A 17,684-nucleotide genomic window follows, 5' to 3' on the forward strand; every position below is an offset into this window, starting at 1 on the left:
TGCATTTACTTTTCTTAAGACATTTCTGTTTGTTCATATTTGTTCAGATTATTTACATTTTTTGTAAAAGTATAGTTTGGTAATGTAAACATTTTCATGTAATTTTACTTTTTTACACCAAAAAAACAAACAGAAAATTTGGGGTTGTTATTATTTATAGGTTATTATGATAATATTTTACTGGTTCTGACCCACTTGAAATCTAATTGGACTGTATGTGTCTGAATGTGGAACCTGAATTAAAATAATTTTGACACCATTGTTAATATCTTCAGTGTAATTTTTGCGTTTTACAAATTCAACCCGTGGGCCGGATTGGACCCTTTGGCGGGCCGGATTTAGCCCCTGGGCCGCATGTTTGACACCTGTGATCATTGTGATCATCAGTGTGTGCATTGTACTGACAAAAACAGTGCTTTTAGACATTCCATGTTTTCTTTTCTGTCTGTTTCAGTCACATGATACACACAGGAGTTAGTACTTGATTGCATAACCATTGTTTCTGATGACTTTTGATGGTCTAAAAGTGTAGATCTAGTAATTTTCTCCTTAAACAAGCTATGAACAAGTGATGCCAGACACAACAAACCCCACCCCTCGCATGTATTGTACTTTATTCTGGCTTCGATGTCTATATACATGTATGTATAGTGATGTCAGCATTTGAACCAACAAAGTGTTTACGTTGACTTGTTTAGATTACTTTAACCCATAAAGACCCAGGAAAAGGAATATTACTCTAGATTTTACCTTTCTTAAATGATTTATCACCATATATTACAATATTTTCCTCTGAATTTTGCGTTTTGTTTGGCATTTTTTCAGTCAAAATCATATATTTTCCTGTAATCAATTTACTGATCATGTAGATGTTCATAACAACTCAGATTATAGTTGATGGTTATTATATCAAAAACAGAGAAAACTGCAGAAAAAGTGTCTTTTTCAGTAAAATATAACATTAACTATACATAAAACAAGTGTCTCCATCCACTGTCATTGGTCCAACTCCATGGGTTTTACTGGTGAATCAATGTTGTAGAAGATGACAGTGTTTCCACGGTAACTAACCTCTGAACGTCCAAATGGGTCATATCTGATGACCATGAAAAGATGAAAACCTGCATTTTACACCAATTATTTACATGTATTGATAGGATTAGTGGAACAGAGGATTTTAAACAGTTTAGATCAGTAGATGGTTTTCGTCGCCTGTTGCTGTTTGGGTTTTTATGGGTTAACCTCCTAAGACCCAGCTATGGGTTTTCTGTCAGCATTTGTGGACAAGAGTTTCACAACTTTATACAAAAAAAAAAAAAAAAGAAAAGAAAAGAAAACTGTCCACCACAAAGGACATTCCATAAAAATTTTAAAAAATTGCATCTGAAAAAAACTGTTGCATCATGATGTTTCCAATATAGGCACTTATTTAACCCTTTCATGCACACTGGTCACTACAGTGGACAGCTGTTCAAAAGTGCTCTCCAGTATATTCATGGATTTTGTTGTTTTAGTTCCATATCAGCCAACACAGTGGACGCTTATGCATCATCCCGTACACTGCAATTCATACCATTACTGTAACTTTGCTGTTCTAGATAAACCTGATCTGCAGTAAGATGTTTGAGAGTAAAAAAAATGATAATTGTTATTAGACTGTAATTAACAGGTTGGGTTTTTTTTGTTTTTTTTTTTACATATTATCTCCATGTAGGTATGTGAAAATGTGAGAAAATATCAGATTAGCAGCATTAAAAATGTTTTTATTTCATAGTTTTCATACAGTATATCAGCAAATACATGTTTCTTTGGTTCTAAAACTAAATGCATGGTGTCCAGCTGAGTGGACATTTTTGTAACTCCATAAAAATAGGCTAACAAAAAAATCAATAGAATTATTATTTTTATGCCTAAAGAGGGATAAAAACACTCAGGAAAAAAATTGTGATTAAGGTTCTCATAATTCATGCATGAAAGGGTTAAAGGTGTGGGAGACTTTTGTGACCAATTTTTCATCAAATCTGTAAAACCTCAGTCGTTGCCTAAGGATCACAAATCTGTAAGTCTTTCTGTGATTACTCACCTGAATCTCTTGCATTACGGTGAACAATTTCGAAGTGTCATCCACTATTAACAAACCGTGTGTTTACAAACAGAGCCGGGAGGTAACTCTGGCATCTTTGGAATTTTGTCGCGACGTGCATTGTGGGAAACACCAGTTCGTGCCGCTGTCTGGCCTTTGTGTACCCTTGTGGTTAAAAACTGTGTATTTTATCTCCCATGATTCCACAATACTTCACTCTATCAGCTATTACTATACCTCAGATTCTTAATTTGCCCGAAAAACCCCTACTGTTGAAAATTAAACAGTGGACAAACTGTATGGGATTATTCTGAGCAGCACATGTAACATGATCGATACATTTTGTTTTGATTGAAGGATCAATATTAATGTATGTATTAACATCAGAAAAATGGTGAACAGTCCTTCAAAAATTAAAAATCACTCCAAACTGATGCGATGAGTGCCCCTCGGTAAAAAAAACAGTCTGTTCAGTCACAGTTCAGGAGTCATGTTCAGGTCACGTTCATTAGCAGAGGCAGAAACAATTTACTCTGAAAGGATAATGGGCCAAAAAGAGACTGTACTTTGGCAAAAATGTAGTTTTAAGGATGAAACAGCTTTGTGGGTAATTGGTATCCTGGTTGTAATTGACGTCAGGTGATGCAGTTACCATGGCTACCTAATTGCGCTTGAAGTGGAATGTCAACTTAAATTGGAATCTACCCTCATTTTTACTTTTTTTTTTTTCATCTCAGGTGGTTAATTTTAAACATCTTATGCTGCAGTACTATTTTAACCACAACTCTACTGTACAAACAAACAAGACTAGACTGGAATTCAGATTTTCTTCTAACGCTAGAAAATAAAGTATGGATTGGTCTGCAAAATTGCAAGTTCAAAGAAAGACTCAGACTTGAAAATGTATCCTCTGAAGAGGCTTACGGTAGCATTGTGGGAAAAAATAACTGTAAAAGCAGGAGGTTGGTGGGTCTCTTTCTTCATTTTTCTTGCCAGTGCATTAATGGGACTTGATAAGGCGTTTGCTACCAGCTTTGCCAACACAAACCTGGTGCTGCCGGCTATTGTGGGCATTGATTGGCTAAAGTGGTAATTGTAGACGCTCTGATAAAAAATGGGGGGAAAAAATGAGACAGCTCCAGCAGTTTGCTTAGATATTGAAAACAGTGTAGAGAGGTTATGCCTTTGTGTTTTTTATCTCTTTTATTCCAAGAAAAGTTTCTCTTCCACAGAAAATAAAATCTTTTTCTAATAGGTTTTAGTTTCTAATTCAAAGTATAGGTCACTGTTTGTGGCCCACACATCTCTCCTACTAACTCTGAGGTCCAATCTGATGCGTCGGAAAAAAGTAAAACAGAGAAGAGAGTGGGCGCATGGCTGAGCATGGAGACAAAGATAGTAGGCTTTTAAGTGAAGTTAGAAAGTGCCTGAAGTTTTGTTTCTTGGCACAGTTTTAGTCTAAATGATCACTTGACATTATGTTTGAATCCTCGGACTATTAAAGCTTTCATCCATAGGTCTTGTTTGCTTGCAGCTGTTTTTTTTTTTTTTTTGGTATGTTCTGCCAACATTATAACCCTATAAACTGGGCTACATTTGTGAAAGTAAATGGTTTTCTGTAAAATGGGTAAAGGTTTGAAACACTTTCTCATACACGACTAAAAGTATTAACCACAGACAGAAGCAATTACGCTGACTCTCGAAAAACTAATTAACGCTACCTAGCATACACCAGTCAACCATAACATTCTTTTTTTTTTTTTTTCCAACCTTTGTTTATTTGGAGTTTTATAGAAATTGGGCAATACAAACATTATATCATATGTGACATCAGTTGAAAATAAATTGTTGTACAATTTCCTTTTTTTTTTTTTTTTACATGCAAACAAACCCAAGAACAAGAAAAAGTGCACCAACCTTCTCCATTAACAAAAACACACAAAACAAAGACAAAAAAAAAAAAAAAAAAAAAAGCCAAAAAATAAAAAATAGACAAAAAAAAAAAAGGTCTTGAAAAGTTCACATTTAGAATATTGATGTGGTATGTGTTAGACAAGGTGCATTACTGACTGGAAAAAACAAAAAAGAGGACCAGGCGGAAAAATGACCATAAAGGTCAATCTGGAACAAAGGGGAAATTTTTTTTCCTGACTACTTGAAACAAAGGATTCCAGATTTGTGAAAATTTATCAGCAGAGGCATTAAGTGTGATTCTAATTTTTTCCAATTTGAGGAAATATAGGACGTCTCTGAGCCAGTGAATAAAGGAAGGGGGCTGTGGTGATTTCCATTTCAGGACAATTAGCCGTAACATTATGACCACTAACAGATGAAGTGGTGATAATTTTAATTTAATAGTTGGATATATTTGGCAGAAAGTCAGCATTTTATACTTGAAGTGGATGTGTTATAAGTAGCAAAATGGGCTGTAAGGATTTGAGCATCTTTGGCAGGGAATCCTTAGCCATATGATTGGGTCAGAGCATCTCCAAAACTGTCTTATTGGGAATTAAGAATTAACTAGCGCATTGACGCATGGGGATCCACAGGTCTAGATGTGGCAGTTTTTATACTGGGGAGAACTGACTTTTGGAAAAAGATGTTAGTTTATATTTTATAAGTGCTGACATAAAAATTGTTTGGTAAATCATTCTTTAAAATTCCCTAGCGGCATTGTACCCATGGTTCCTTGTATGATAGCACCCTTCCATGGTGCAACAGCGGCATTGCACCCAAACGCCTTCCCGTGTCCCGTGTTTGCAACATTGACTGGACATCGATGGGACGGACATGGGGCGGGGCTGAAACATGCATTATACAGTAGGATTCTAGGGATGCACCGATCCGATCTGAATATTGGGCATCGGCTCCAATACTCAGTGTGTGTACTCGTATTCGTACTCGTAAAAGTAATCTGATACAAATGCACCAATACCACTTACGGCCATGTGACATTCACAGTTCAGTGCAGCAGGTACGTGGCAGTGGAATCATATGTGGGGAGTGTGAAGAGTGTGGAGATTTTTCAAAATAAATAACGGTGATAAAAGTAACGCTGACTGCAAGTAACGTTAAAGACACAGACAGATACAGACGGAGTGTTCTGTCCGTCCTCTGCGTACATTCCATCTGTTATCCAGGTGCTGGTGCTGCTCAAAATAGCTGCCAATCAAACGGGATTCAGCCTTTCGACTGATCCTCCAATCAGCACGTGGAAGCCCAGCATCCAGCCCAGACGAGCTCCGCCCACAGCTCCATTCACCCCCAGAGACGCTGAGTGTCCGGGGGCGGGACAACATCGTGGCATTTATCCAATTACCGTCCAGTTTTGAGGCAATGAAAAAAACTGTTCCACTCAGTCCCATTGAAGTGCATGGACGCTGAGCATCTATGGGCAAATGCACTGAGCAGAGATTGAATGAGAAAACAGCGCAACGAGAATGTATGAGAAGTGAACAACATCGAGTCTGTTGATTTGTGATAAAACTGATTCTGAATGAACTCGTCTGTGAGATGAACGTGTTCTAACACATTTGTAGTCAATAAAATGTCAACACAACCGTACATATTTAACCATTTCATTTTCATAAATTTAGGGGAAGCCGAGCTCCCCCTGCAGTCTATGAGAAATCGCCTCTGTCATCCACCTCTAACTAAGAATCTTTTTTTTTTTTTTTTTTGTCTGTGCATACTTTACATGTGGACATGTGATGTACCCTCTGTTTTTACCCCATCACCAGCTGAACATGCATGAACACACCACCCACTGCACACCAGGAGCATGGAGCTGCCATGTCAGGTGTCTAGTGAGTAAATGAGGGGATAAATGTCTTGCTCAAGGGCACATCAAACAACAGTTCTATTCATTTAATGTTTTTCCAGGGGCACAGCATCTGGGGGCATGTTGGGTCAGTGTCAGTGTTTGATCAGTGTCATCCACAAAGACACTTCAGCATGTGTAGAGAGCACTGAAGTGTGATACTACTGTTCCACAGCAGTGACAGAAATCGTGTTACTGATCTGCAGGGGCTGACAGTAACTGACAGGAAATTAATTAAATGATTGGGAAATGTATTTTACAAAATTAGCATTATATATTACTTGCATGTATTTACATATAGTGCAGGGCTGACACTGTTAAAATTAACCAAACATAATAATGCAAGTCTTTAACCCATAAAGACCCAGTGGTACTTTTCTGGTAGTTCCAAAATATATATTTTTCTATATTTAACATTTTTAGTGATTTATCACAATCTATTATGACATAATCCTTTGCATTTTGTGTTTTTTTTTTTTTTTTTAGCTTTTTATGGATTTCCAATAGACAAACATACATAAAACATAAACACATACAGCACCAATTGCACAATAAAATGCAAACTAACCTCACTGCACACGCACACACACGCAAGCACACACACACACGCACACACACACACACACACACACATACACACACACAAAAACTGTATAAGAAAAAAAAAATTATTAAAAATATACTACTACTACTACTACTACTACTACTACTACTACTACTACTACTACTAATAATAATAATAATAATAATAATAATAATGATAATAATAATAATAATAATAATAATAGCACACACAAAGATAAAAAAAAAAAAAGGGAAGCTGTCACACTATAATCCAGGACTGAGTAGCAGATACTTCGGTTTCTCTCCAACATAGAGCATCCATCCTCCTGGCCTGCAGGAGGTCAAAGTTGATCAGAGTCTTACACTTAGAGTTAACTGAAAAGTTATCTGGATATATCCCTAAAATACAACATTTTGCAAAGCAGGGTACCTGGATACTTGTGATTTTACTTAGAGTTTAAACAACCATTTTCCAAAAAGCTACCATCTTAGGACATTCCCATATACAATGAATTAAAGTACCTTTCTCAGTCAAACATTTGACATATGTATCTGGAATTGTATTTTGTGTTTTTTCGAATAACATCTGGTATTTTCATATGTTTAATTTATTGATCATGTAAATGTTCATAAAAGGTCAGATTAAAGTTGAGGATTATTACATCAGAAAGAGAGAAAACTTAAGAAAAAGTGACTTTTTCTGCAAAATATATCATTAACTGATACCAAGTGTCTCCATTCACTGTCATTGATCCAACTCCATGGATTTTACTGGTGAATCAATGTTGTAGAAGATAACACTGTTTCCGTGGTAACTAAGGAGCCTCTGGACATCCAAATGGATCATATCTGATGACCATGAAAAGATGACAAACTGTATTTTACACTAGTTATTTACATGTATTGACAGGATTAGTGGATCAACAGGTATTAAATGTTTTAGATCAGTAGATGCTTTTGGTTGATTATGGATGTTTGGGTATTTATGGGTTCATACAGGAAAAATATATTTTAAAAAAATAAAATAAAAATTTAACTCATAAAGACCCAGTGCTACTTTTCTGTCAGTTCCCAAATGCAATTTTCTCACTTTTTAACCTTTCCCGAGTGATTTATCACAATTTATGACAATATTATCCTCTGCATTTTGCTTTTTTCCAGTGAAAATCGGGTATTTTTATACATTTAATTTACTTATCATGTAGATGTTCATAAAATCTCAGATTAAAGTTGAGGGTTATTAGATCAGAAACAGAGAAAACTTAAGAAAAAGTGACTTCTTCTGCAAAATATATCATAAACTGAACATAAACTGTCTCCATCCACTGTCATTGATCAAACTTCATGGGTTTTACTGGTGAATAAACATTGTAGAGGATGACAGTGTTTCCGTGGTAACTTCGGAGCCTCTGAATGTCCAAATGGGTCATATCTGATGACCATGAAAAGATGACAAACTGCATTTTACACCAATTATTTACATGTATTGGTAGGATTAGTGGATCAGAAGTTATTAAACATTTTAGATCAATAGAAGGTTTTGGGTTTTTATGGGTTAAATCCACGGCACAGTAAGTTCTTGGGGGTTTTCATGAAGATAAAAGCATATAGTGCCCCAGTTTATCCACTGCAGAGGATAAACCGGCTCACGCAGTGTGAAGACGCTGGATGTGTGTTTTCACAACTGGCATAAATCACCATACACTTCCTCCATCCAGATGGAAGGATTTTACAAGTATGGGAATGAAATGAAACAAAATAGGGGGAAGACGGTCTTGTCAGTCTTGGAGGGGTGTGATTTCTGGACCGGGAGCTTGCTGGCACCGATTTATGATGAACAGGTGGGGCGTAGATAGGACTCAAACATAGAATTATTGAGCTGATGAATAGAAATAGGTCATTTTCATTCAGATGTGAGTTTTTCGGCCTTGCACATGTGAAAAGTATGGCTGTAGAATCTAGCGATGCGATTCAAATCACAATATTGGTTTCACGATACGATACATCACAATATATCATGATACTGTTAAAAAGGCAAATTTTAATTGGTTTTGTTTCTTTTTTTGAAAAGATTATTTCCTTGAAAAATTGAATTACACCAGAAATATGCACAAATACTAAACACATTTTTATTTGATCAGAACAGGATCTAACGTTATATCACAACATTTTCCTGTGTTAAAACTTAAATTATGTTTTACAGACATTACAGTTTAACATCCTGCTCAAATGTTCATATTCTATTAGTTCATAACTAACATAACATTATTTTTGTGCAATCCCAACAAAGGAACTAACATTATTTAATAAAAGAGTGATAAATAAATAATAATAAATAATATATAAATAAATAACAATAAAAATTGAATTATACCATAAATACGCACAAAAACTAAACACATTTTTATTTGATCACAACAGGATCTAATGCTATGTCACAAAATTTTCCTGTGTTAAAACTTAAATTATGTTTTACAGACACTACAGTTTAACATCTTGCTCAAATGTTCATATTCTATTAGTTCATAACTAACATAACATTATTTTTGTGCAATCCCAACAAAGGAACTAACATTATTTAATAAAAGAGTGTTAAATAATAATAAATAAACAAGAAAAGCACTCGGAGAGCGCAGACCTCCGCCAAGGCAGATCAGTGGGCCCCCGTACCCCCCCTCCCCCTGATCACCACCAAAATTTAATCATTTCTTCCTTGTGCCAGTATCAACCTTTCCTGAAAATTTCATGAAAATCCGTCCATAACTTTTTGAGTTATCTTGCTAACAAACAAACAAACAAACATGCAGGCATGCACACAAAGCAAAGCGATCACAATACCCCTTGGCGGAGGTAAAAAAGACAAAAAAACTTAACAACTAGAAGCACTCGGAGAGCGCAGACCTCCGCCAAGGCTGATCAGTGGCCCCCCCCATGGGCCCCCCCACGCCAAGGAGGTTATGTTTTTGCCAGGGTTTGTTTGTCTGTCTGTCTGTTTGTCTGTCTGTTAGTGTGCAACATAACTCAAAAAGTTATGGACAGATTTTGATGAAATTTTCTGGTCTGCACCCCCCCCCCCCCGTGGGCCCCCCCACCCCCGATCACCACCAAAATTTAATCATTTCTTCCTTATCCCATTTCCAACAAACCCTGAAAATTTCATTAAAATCTGTCCATAACTTTTTGAGTTATGTTGCACACTAACGGACAGACAAACAGACAGACAAACAAACCCTGGCAAAAACATAACCTCCTTGGTGGAGGTAAAAATGAACCTCCACAGTATCTGCATTTGAATAAATACCTAAAAATATCAATACAGTACTTTTTAATATCGATACAGTATTGTGAATTGAAATATCGCAATATATTGCAGAACCCATATTGTCTTACACCCCTAGTGGAAAGTGTTAATGTGGGGTTGCTCAGACTCTTCGATGTCTAATCAAACGCTAACAGGGTGAGGCCCGTTCCTGTCTCCGTTAAAGACTCTTCGATTGTCGCTCAGTGCTATTCCTTCCCCCCAACTTTCAGCAAATTGTGTGGCAAGTCTGTCGCTAATAAGCGGTCAGGACTACAATGCGCACGGAGCGTATTAGCATGCGGTGTGTTACGCTGTGCAGCCTCATCAGCTTGTCAAACTAAATTACAGGTGCAGAATACACAGTGAATCATTCATCACCTCACACTTTCCTCTCTGGTCTCCAGCCGCTTCCTCTTTGTTTAGCCGTGGTGCTCTATTGGAGATTCATCCAATCAATGTAATTGCAGGTGATTGTTTGACTCAATCCAGCGCCTCCTTACAATCACAGCCGCGATCAATGGCTATTGCTTGTGTCTTCCTGCTGTCACCGTGGAGGATTATTGAGGCACGCTACAAGACGAGAAATTATTTTATGTGAAGATTTATCTGATTATTTCTGAGGGATTAAGCGTTTTCATACCCCCAGACGACAGTTCCTATCTGCGGTTTAGTACTTTAGTTAACACTTGCTTTCAGTCTGTTATGAATTGACCACATTATTTAACCAGTCATACATAAAAAAAAAACCCCGACTGAAATTGGAAATCAAGACTTCTCCTTCCTCTTTAATCACCTCTGCTGTCTGTTTTACTTTGTCGACTGAATGAAACCTTTGTCTTTCTTTGCAATAAACACTGCATTTGTCTCTTTTTTTTTTTTTGTTTTTAAATAACCCTTTTTAATTACAGTTGGACATTTACATTAGTTGACATTCGGTGATTAAAAATAAAAGATTTGACACCTCAGCATTACACTGAAACTCAAACAAATCATGTGAGATATGTGCAGCTTCTTTTTGCATAATGAGCTTAGTAATATCTCAAGGAAATTAATCACCAGCAGCTATGCTATTTATGGCCTGGCGATTATGATCGGTGAAACTGTGAATTTGTCTGAAATTAAGACAGTAGCCTATCTATTTCTAAATGAGGCTGTGACTCAAACTTGAATGTTTCTTGAGACAAAAATGTACAATATTGTATCTGCTGCACTCATCGTATGTGAATAATTAGATGCTGTATTTGTAAAGCCTCTCATTAGATCCGTTAATAAAGATGAACTTTGATGCCACAGACTGCTACACGGGGCTCTGTTTGAATTCTCTTGCAGCTTGCTGACAGCCTGCTAATCCCCCCACCCCCCCCCCCCCCCCCCCATATCAGCTTCTTCTGAAATCAAGGCTTAGTTTTCATCAAGCTGGGCCAGTTGATGGTAATGAGCTTGGCATTTTCACTGCCATATTGAGGGGGTTGTATTACATAGAATGAGAAGCCTGTTTCCTCAAATATCCATTGCATATATTAAACCTGTGGAGCATCCTTCTAGTTTACAGTATGGGTCATTTTTCATGTCATTAATGGTGAATCTTATAGAGCACAGGTGTCAAACATATGGCCCGGGGGCCAAAACTGGCCCACAGCAAAGTGCAACTTAGGGCATCAAGCTCAAAAAATAATATCATAATAACCTATAAATAATGACAACACCACTTTTTTCTCTTTGATTTAGTGCAAAAAACATAAAATTATGAGAATATTTACATTAGTAATCTATCCTTTAATAATAAAATGTGAATAACCTGAACAAATATGAACAACCTGAAATGTCTAAAGAAAATTAAGTGCAATTTTTAACAATATTCTGCCTGTTACTACATGTTTTGTGTCTTTGTAGATCTGATCTGTATTACATATGTATAAATGATAAGTTGAGGCAAAATATTGATAAGATTGTACTTATATTTCTTAACAAATTTCATTTTTTCAGGTTATTCACATCCTTTTTGTTCGGATAGTTTGTCAACGTAAATATTGGCATAATTGAATGTAATTTTTTTGCACTAAAACAGTTTGGAGTTGTCATTATTTATTGGCTATTACACTATTTTTTTTTACTGGTACGGCCCACTTCAGATTAAATTGGGCTGAATGTGGCCCCCGGAAGAAAATAAGTTTGACACCCCTGTTAGAGAGGTACAGTATATCAATGGACGTTTATTTAAAGGTGGGGTGTGAGATGTTTTCCTGGAGCTTTTTTTTTTTTTTTTACTGTATTACTTAAAATCCCCTTCACATCCCGATTACAACCAATTAATTAAATGCTCTAACAAAAAAGAAAAAAATTTTGTCACCTGTGGAACGGACAGGACTGAAAAAACACCATCCAATCATTTTAAACGCCTAATTGAAATGATTGAACAGTGATATGTCTATCTCCCCATCCCCCTCTGCTTGTACCCCTCCTTGCGCATGAATCGTGCGTTCTCAAAGGACTTGGACAGGGCCAGAGCTTGGCTATAGTAGTTATATTAGGATGGAAGGTTCACCGGCAAACTGTTTTGTCACTAACGTTAATCAGTAGGAAATGTAACGTTAGTCAGATAGGTATGAACTGGGGCTGTTCTGTAAGAGCGGGGGTGTTGAGGAGACTGAATGAGGTATGCATGGATTGGGGTCAGAGCCAGGGGCTGTAACCGGGGTCGGAACCGGAGCTGGAGCCGGCAAATTGTTGCTGTGCAGCGCTCGTGAACCCTCGAGAACAAGCATTGTGCGTTCCAGTACTCTGGAGGTGTGTCTTTGGGGGACGTCTGAAGAAAAGGGTTTGGACTTTTGAATTAAATATTTTCAAAATGGAGCTTGCTGGAACTGTTTTTCTAAGATCTCGTACCCCACCTTTAATTGTTTAACCCTTTCATGCACAGTGGTCACTACAGTTGACAGTTATTCTGCAGCTGTTTTCTTGTATATTCATGGGTTTTGTTGTTTTAGTTCCGTATCAGCCGACACAGTGGACACTTATGCATCATCTCATACACTGGCTTTCATACCATTACTGTAACTTTGCTGGTCTTAATAAACCTGATCTGCAGTAACATGTTTGAGTGGAAACCAATTGCTAAATGTTATTAGACTGTAATGAACACGTTTTTTGTTTTTTTTTTGAAGCAAAAAGGCTTTTATTTTTTTGCATATTATCTCCATGAAGTGAATAATAATTAGTATTAGGGCATGTTAAAATGTGAGAAACCATCTGATTAGCAGCATTAAAAATGTTTGTATCACATAGTTTTCCATATCCCTTTCTGATACATGTTTCTTTGCTTCAAAAATGCAATGCATGGTGTCCAGCTGTGTGGACATATTTGTAACTCCTTAAAAAAAACAAAACAAAACAAATAAAAACACACAATCACATTTTTTTTTTCATGCCTAAAGAGGAATAAAAACACTCAGGAAAAATATCTTGACTAAGGTTCTCATAATTCATGCATGAAAGGGTTAAAATGCATTAAATATCTTGGTTTAAATTACATTTAATGTTGTATTTTATGAACAAAACTAGTTTTTCTGTTAATACATCAAGGTTATATAAATAGAAAAGAAATGCACTTCCCCTTCCCACTGACTGAAATGTTAATGTGAGTTACTGTCAATATAAATGTCACATCAAAATTTCTTTGAAGTTTAAGGAAATTTTCTGTCTCAGGGAGAGCTGAAGAAACCAGATGTATTCTTGTGGTTGAAATGATCAGAATATGATGAATACTTCAGAAATCCAGAGGAAGAATATTCAAAACAATAGTAATGATTACAAAAAAAGTTGAGTAAGATCAGTAAAATTAAGGAAATACAGATTACGACATTTTGTTATCATTTTCAATGGCAATGGAACCAAAATTAGAGATAGACAAAATAGAACCACGTATTCCAATATAAATATATATACATTGTATATAAATATTAAATTATTTTTGGGCATTTTCATTATTGTTTTATAGCCTCCTGTTAGCAAGGAAACACCTACAAGTGTCCCAATACTTTTGTCATATACTGTAACTGAATATTATGTACAGTTGTCATTCACAAAATAGAAAGCCACATATATTCTTCAACATCCAACAATAACCAAAAAAAAAAAAAAAAAAGAAACGTGTGGAAATGTGTGTGTGTGTGTGTGTGTGTGTGTGTGTGTGTGTGTGTGTGTGTGTGTGAAAATTCTTATTGTGGCTTGTGTGGTGGTTATTTATTCAGAAAGTTAAAAAAAAAAAAAAAAAAATCAGTACATTACTTAGTAAGTAGGTGATAATATTGTAATACCATGTAATTACCAAAGTTCTAAACTTCCAGCAAGTCAACTAAAAGTCAGTGGAAATTACAGAGTTTAAAAAAGAAATGTGTCTTTCCTTATGTTACAAACATTTCTGTGACTTATTTATGTATTTTTAGCACATAACAAGTTAATACAATGTTGATTTAAAATATAAAAGAAAAAAAACCAAAATACATGTAAAGACAAAAGAATAATAGCATAAATAATAATGACATCGAGCAACATGTGCATGGGAGAGGTAGAAGCCAAAAAGGCTTATAAAACACCATGTAAACTAAAGAATGAACTAAGACTAAATGAAAATAATTTAACAGTCATCAGAATATAACAGGTTCAGCTACTGTGTCTGACATCATTTAGAAGTTCACTTTGGGATGAGTGAGTCAGAGCAAATATTCTACCAGCAATTTATGTTTTTGTCCATTCCTATATATAGATACTGATGTAGAGTTGTCGAAGACTTTTTTAGAGACACGTCTGGTTATTTCTGTGCATTAACCATAAACTGTGGTGGCAAAATCCAAATCTGCCTTTTTATGGTAATAAGTAACTTCAATATGAAATGTTCATTTTCATTTAATTAAAAGGGGCAACATATGGAATAACAGGGAATGAGTCATTTTTGACCAGGTACATGCATTAGATCGTTTTTTGGCTCATGAGCCCATTTTAACATCACAAATTTTTGGTAACTCCAGACTTTCAAAATGGAGACTGTTTTTTTTTTTTTTTTTTTTTTTTTTTTTTACAAAAATTAATTTGTTTTTGATCATGTAATAGTTTGCTATACTACGTTGCAAATAAACATTAATTTTAGATGACATTTAGTCAACATAATGTATATTATTATGGACGGAGGCAGAAAAGCCAGGTGTAGATTACTGCACAAAGGGAGAATTTGATTTTCCTTGGTCAGGATATGTACAGTCAGTCCATCTTGGATTTACAAGACTGACAATTAATACTGAACAAACAAGAACTCAAACTATGAATTATGAAAGAGCTGCAGCATCTGAAACCGACCACAATGAACATTTGAAAGATAAACAGAACCACAGTGCTTCAGTTTCAGCTTCACAGTTTGTCATGTCTTTTATGGATTGTGATTGTCTCAATCAACTCACCAAATATTTTTTTATTAATAAGTTGTTGTTTTTTTTCTATTAATAACTAGAAATTTTAGGCAACCCCACGAGGGGTCCCGACCCCAAGGTTGAAAGACACTGATATATACCTTAGCTTTATGTCAGAGTGATGTATAACAATTTCCTCTATATATGTGCCAAGCTTGAAATTAATTGAAACAAAATTGATGTTTTTATAGACGTTTGAAATTTTGGCCATCTGGTCACCCCAGACATTCAAAATGGAGACATTTTTTTGCTAAAATTAATTTGTTTTTGATCATGTAATAGTTTGCTATACTATGTTGCAAATAAATACTAATTTTCGATGACATTTAGTCTATATAATGTATATTATTATGGATGGAGGCAGAAAAGCCAGGTGTAGATTACTGCACAAAGTGAGAATTTTATTTTCCTTGGTCAGGATATGTACAGTCAGTCCAGCTTGGATTTACAAGGCTGACAATTAATACTGAACAAACAAGAACTCAAACTATGAATTATGAAAGAGCTGCAGCATCTGAAACTGACCACAATGAACATTTGAAAGATAAACAGTACCACAGTGCTTCAGTTTCAGCTTCACATTTTGTCTTTTATGTACTCAGATTGTCTCTCTTAACTCACCATATATATTTATTTATTAAGTTTTTTTTTTTATTTTTATCAATTACTAGAAATTTCAGGCAACCCCATTTGAATTCCAGGCGGTCCCGACCAAGGTTATTATCGGTAACGAAAACTAACAAAATGACAAAAACTAGAATTGTAAAAACATTTTCGTTAACTGAAAAAAATAAAAACTATAATTAAAAGAAAAAAACGATAACTAACTGAAACTGTATTGTGTGCTTACAAAACTAACTAAAACATATACAAATTCTGGATAAAATTCCCTTCGTTTTCGTCTTTGTCAATGTCAGATTGATATAAAATCGATTTATTTCCATCAAGCAATTTTAGCTGGCGGCACCATATGATATTTAACGGTCTGTCACTTCTTGTCACTTGTCGTTTAGTCGTCTTCTCGTCCCCTCTCTACCTGGAAACATAGAGACAAAAGTTGGGAGAAAGCAGCAGAGTCCTGTCTGGGATTTATTTGAATTCAACGGAGGAAAAGATAAAAGATATAAAAAAAACTAAAACTAAACTAAAACTAAGCATTTAGAAAATAATGAAAACTAATAAAAACTAGCAAACCTGCTCTAAAAACTAATTCAAACCAACTGAAGTAGAGGGGAAAAAAGTCATAACTAAATAAAACTAAACTATAATGAAAAATCCAAAACTATTATAACCTTGGTCCCGACCCCAAGGTTGGAAAACACTCGACATTAGAGGGATAGTGATGCAAAGTACAGGAAAATGTAAATTGTGGGATATACAGAGTGGGGAAGCAAAATTTACAATATTTTGAGGCAGGGATTGAAAGACAGTGTATGACCAATTAGTTTATTGAAAGTCATGAGAATTTATTTGCCACAAGAAAATTGACATAATAGAAAATGTTTTTATTCTATGTGTCCTCCTTCTTTCTCAATAACTGCCTTCACACGCTTCCTGAAACTTGCGCAAGTGTTCCTCAAATATTCGGACGACAACTTCTCCCATTCTTCTTTAATAGTATCTTCCAGACTTTCTCATAATAGTTTTGCTCATAGTCATTCTCTTCTTTCCATTATAAACAGTCTTTATGGACACTCCAACTATTTTTGAAATCTCCTTTGGTGTGACGAGTGCATTCAGCAAATCACACACTCTTTGAAGTTTGCTTTCCTGATTACTCATATGGGCAAAAGTTTCTGAAAAGGTATGGATAATAGTGTTAGGTATGATTATGACATCAATATATGTTTGTTGTCAAAACAATTGACGTAGTGCCTGCTGAGAAAAAACAACTAAATGTTCATTGTAAATTTTGCTTCCCCACCCTGTATATGGAACAAAAAGAAGAACATTACTGCAAAGATAAAGAAAATGAAAACTCAGCTGCATCACTTGTGGCCATGAAGGGGTTAAATGTTCCTCCAGACTTTCTTGGTTTATTTCTTGTTTTACATTTGCATCTTTAAATTAGACCTCTCTCTGTGTATCTGCAAACTCCTAATGGATTGAGTAACCCGCTATAAAAGCAACTATTAATCTAAAGAGAAATAAGTAATTGGAGCTATTTTTGGAGCATATTAAAGTGTCAGAATTGAATATGGTTGGCTGTGTCTGCGTATCGCTCCTGATCTGCCTTCGAATGCTGCTCTCAGATAATGAAACCCAGCGTGTGCCGTATAGGTGTGATTTGTGTCAGCATTTTCATCCGGGGCGGTGTTTGTACGTCAGCCCGAGCCTCCGCCACAGTGCTGAGCAATACCGACGGCCTAAACTGAGCTGATAGATGGCTCGGATGCAGGCTGCGGAGCGCCGACGTTCGCCTCGAAAATGTTCCCGCTGCCACGACGTGACCCC

The sequence above is a fragment of the Sphaeramia orbicularis genome, chromosome 20 (assembly GCF_902148855.1).
Source record: "Sphaeramia orbicularis chromosome 20, fSphaOr1.1, whole genome shotgun sequence".
NCBI classification, from domain to species: domain Eukaryota; kingdom Metazoa; phylum Chordata; class Actinopteri; order Kurtiformes; family Apogonidae; genus Sphaeramia; species Sphaeramia orbicularis.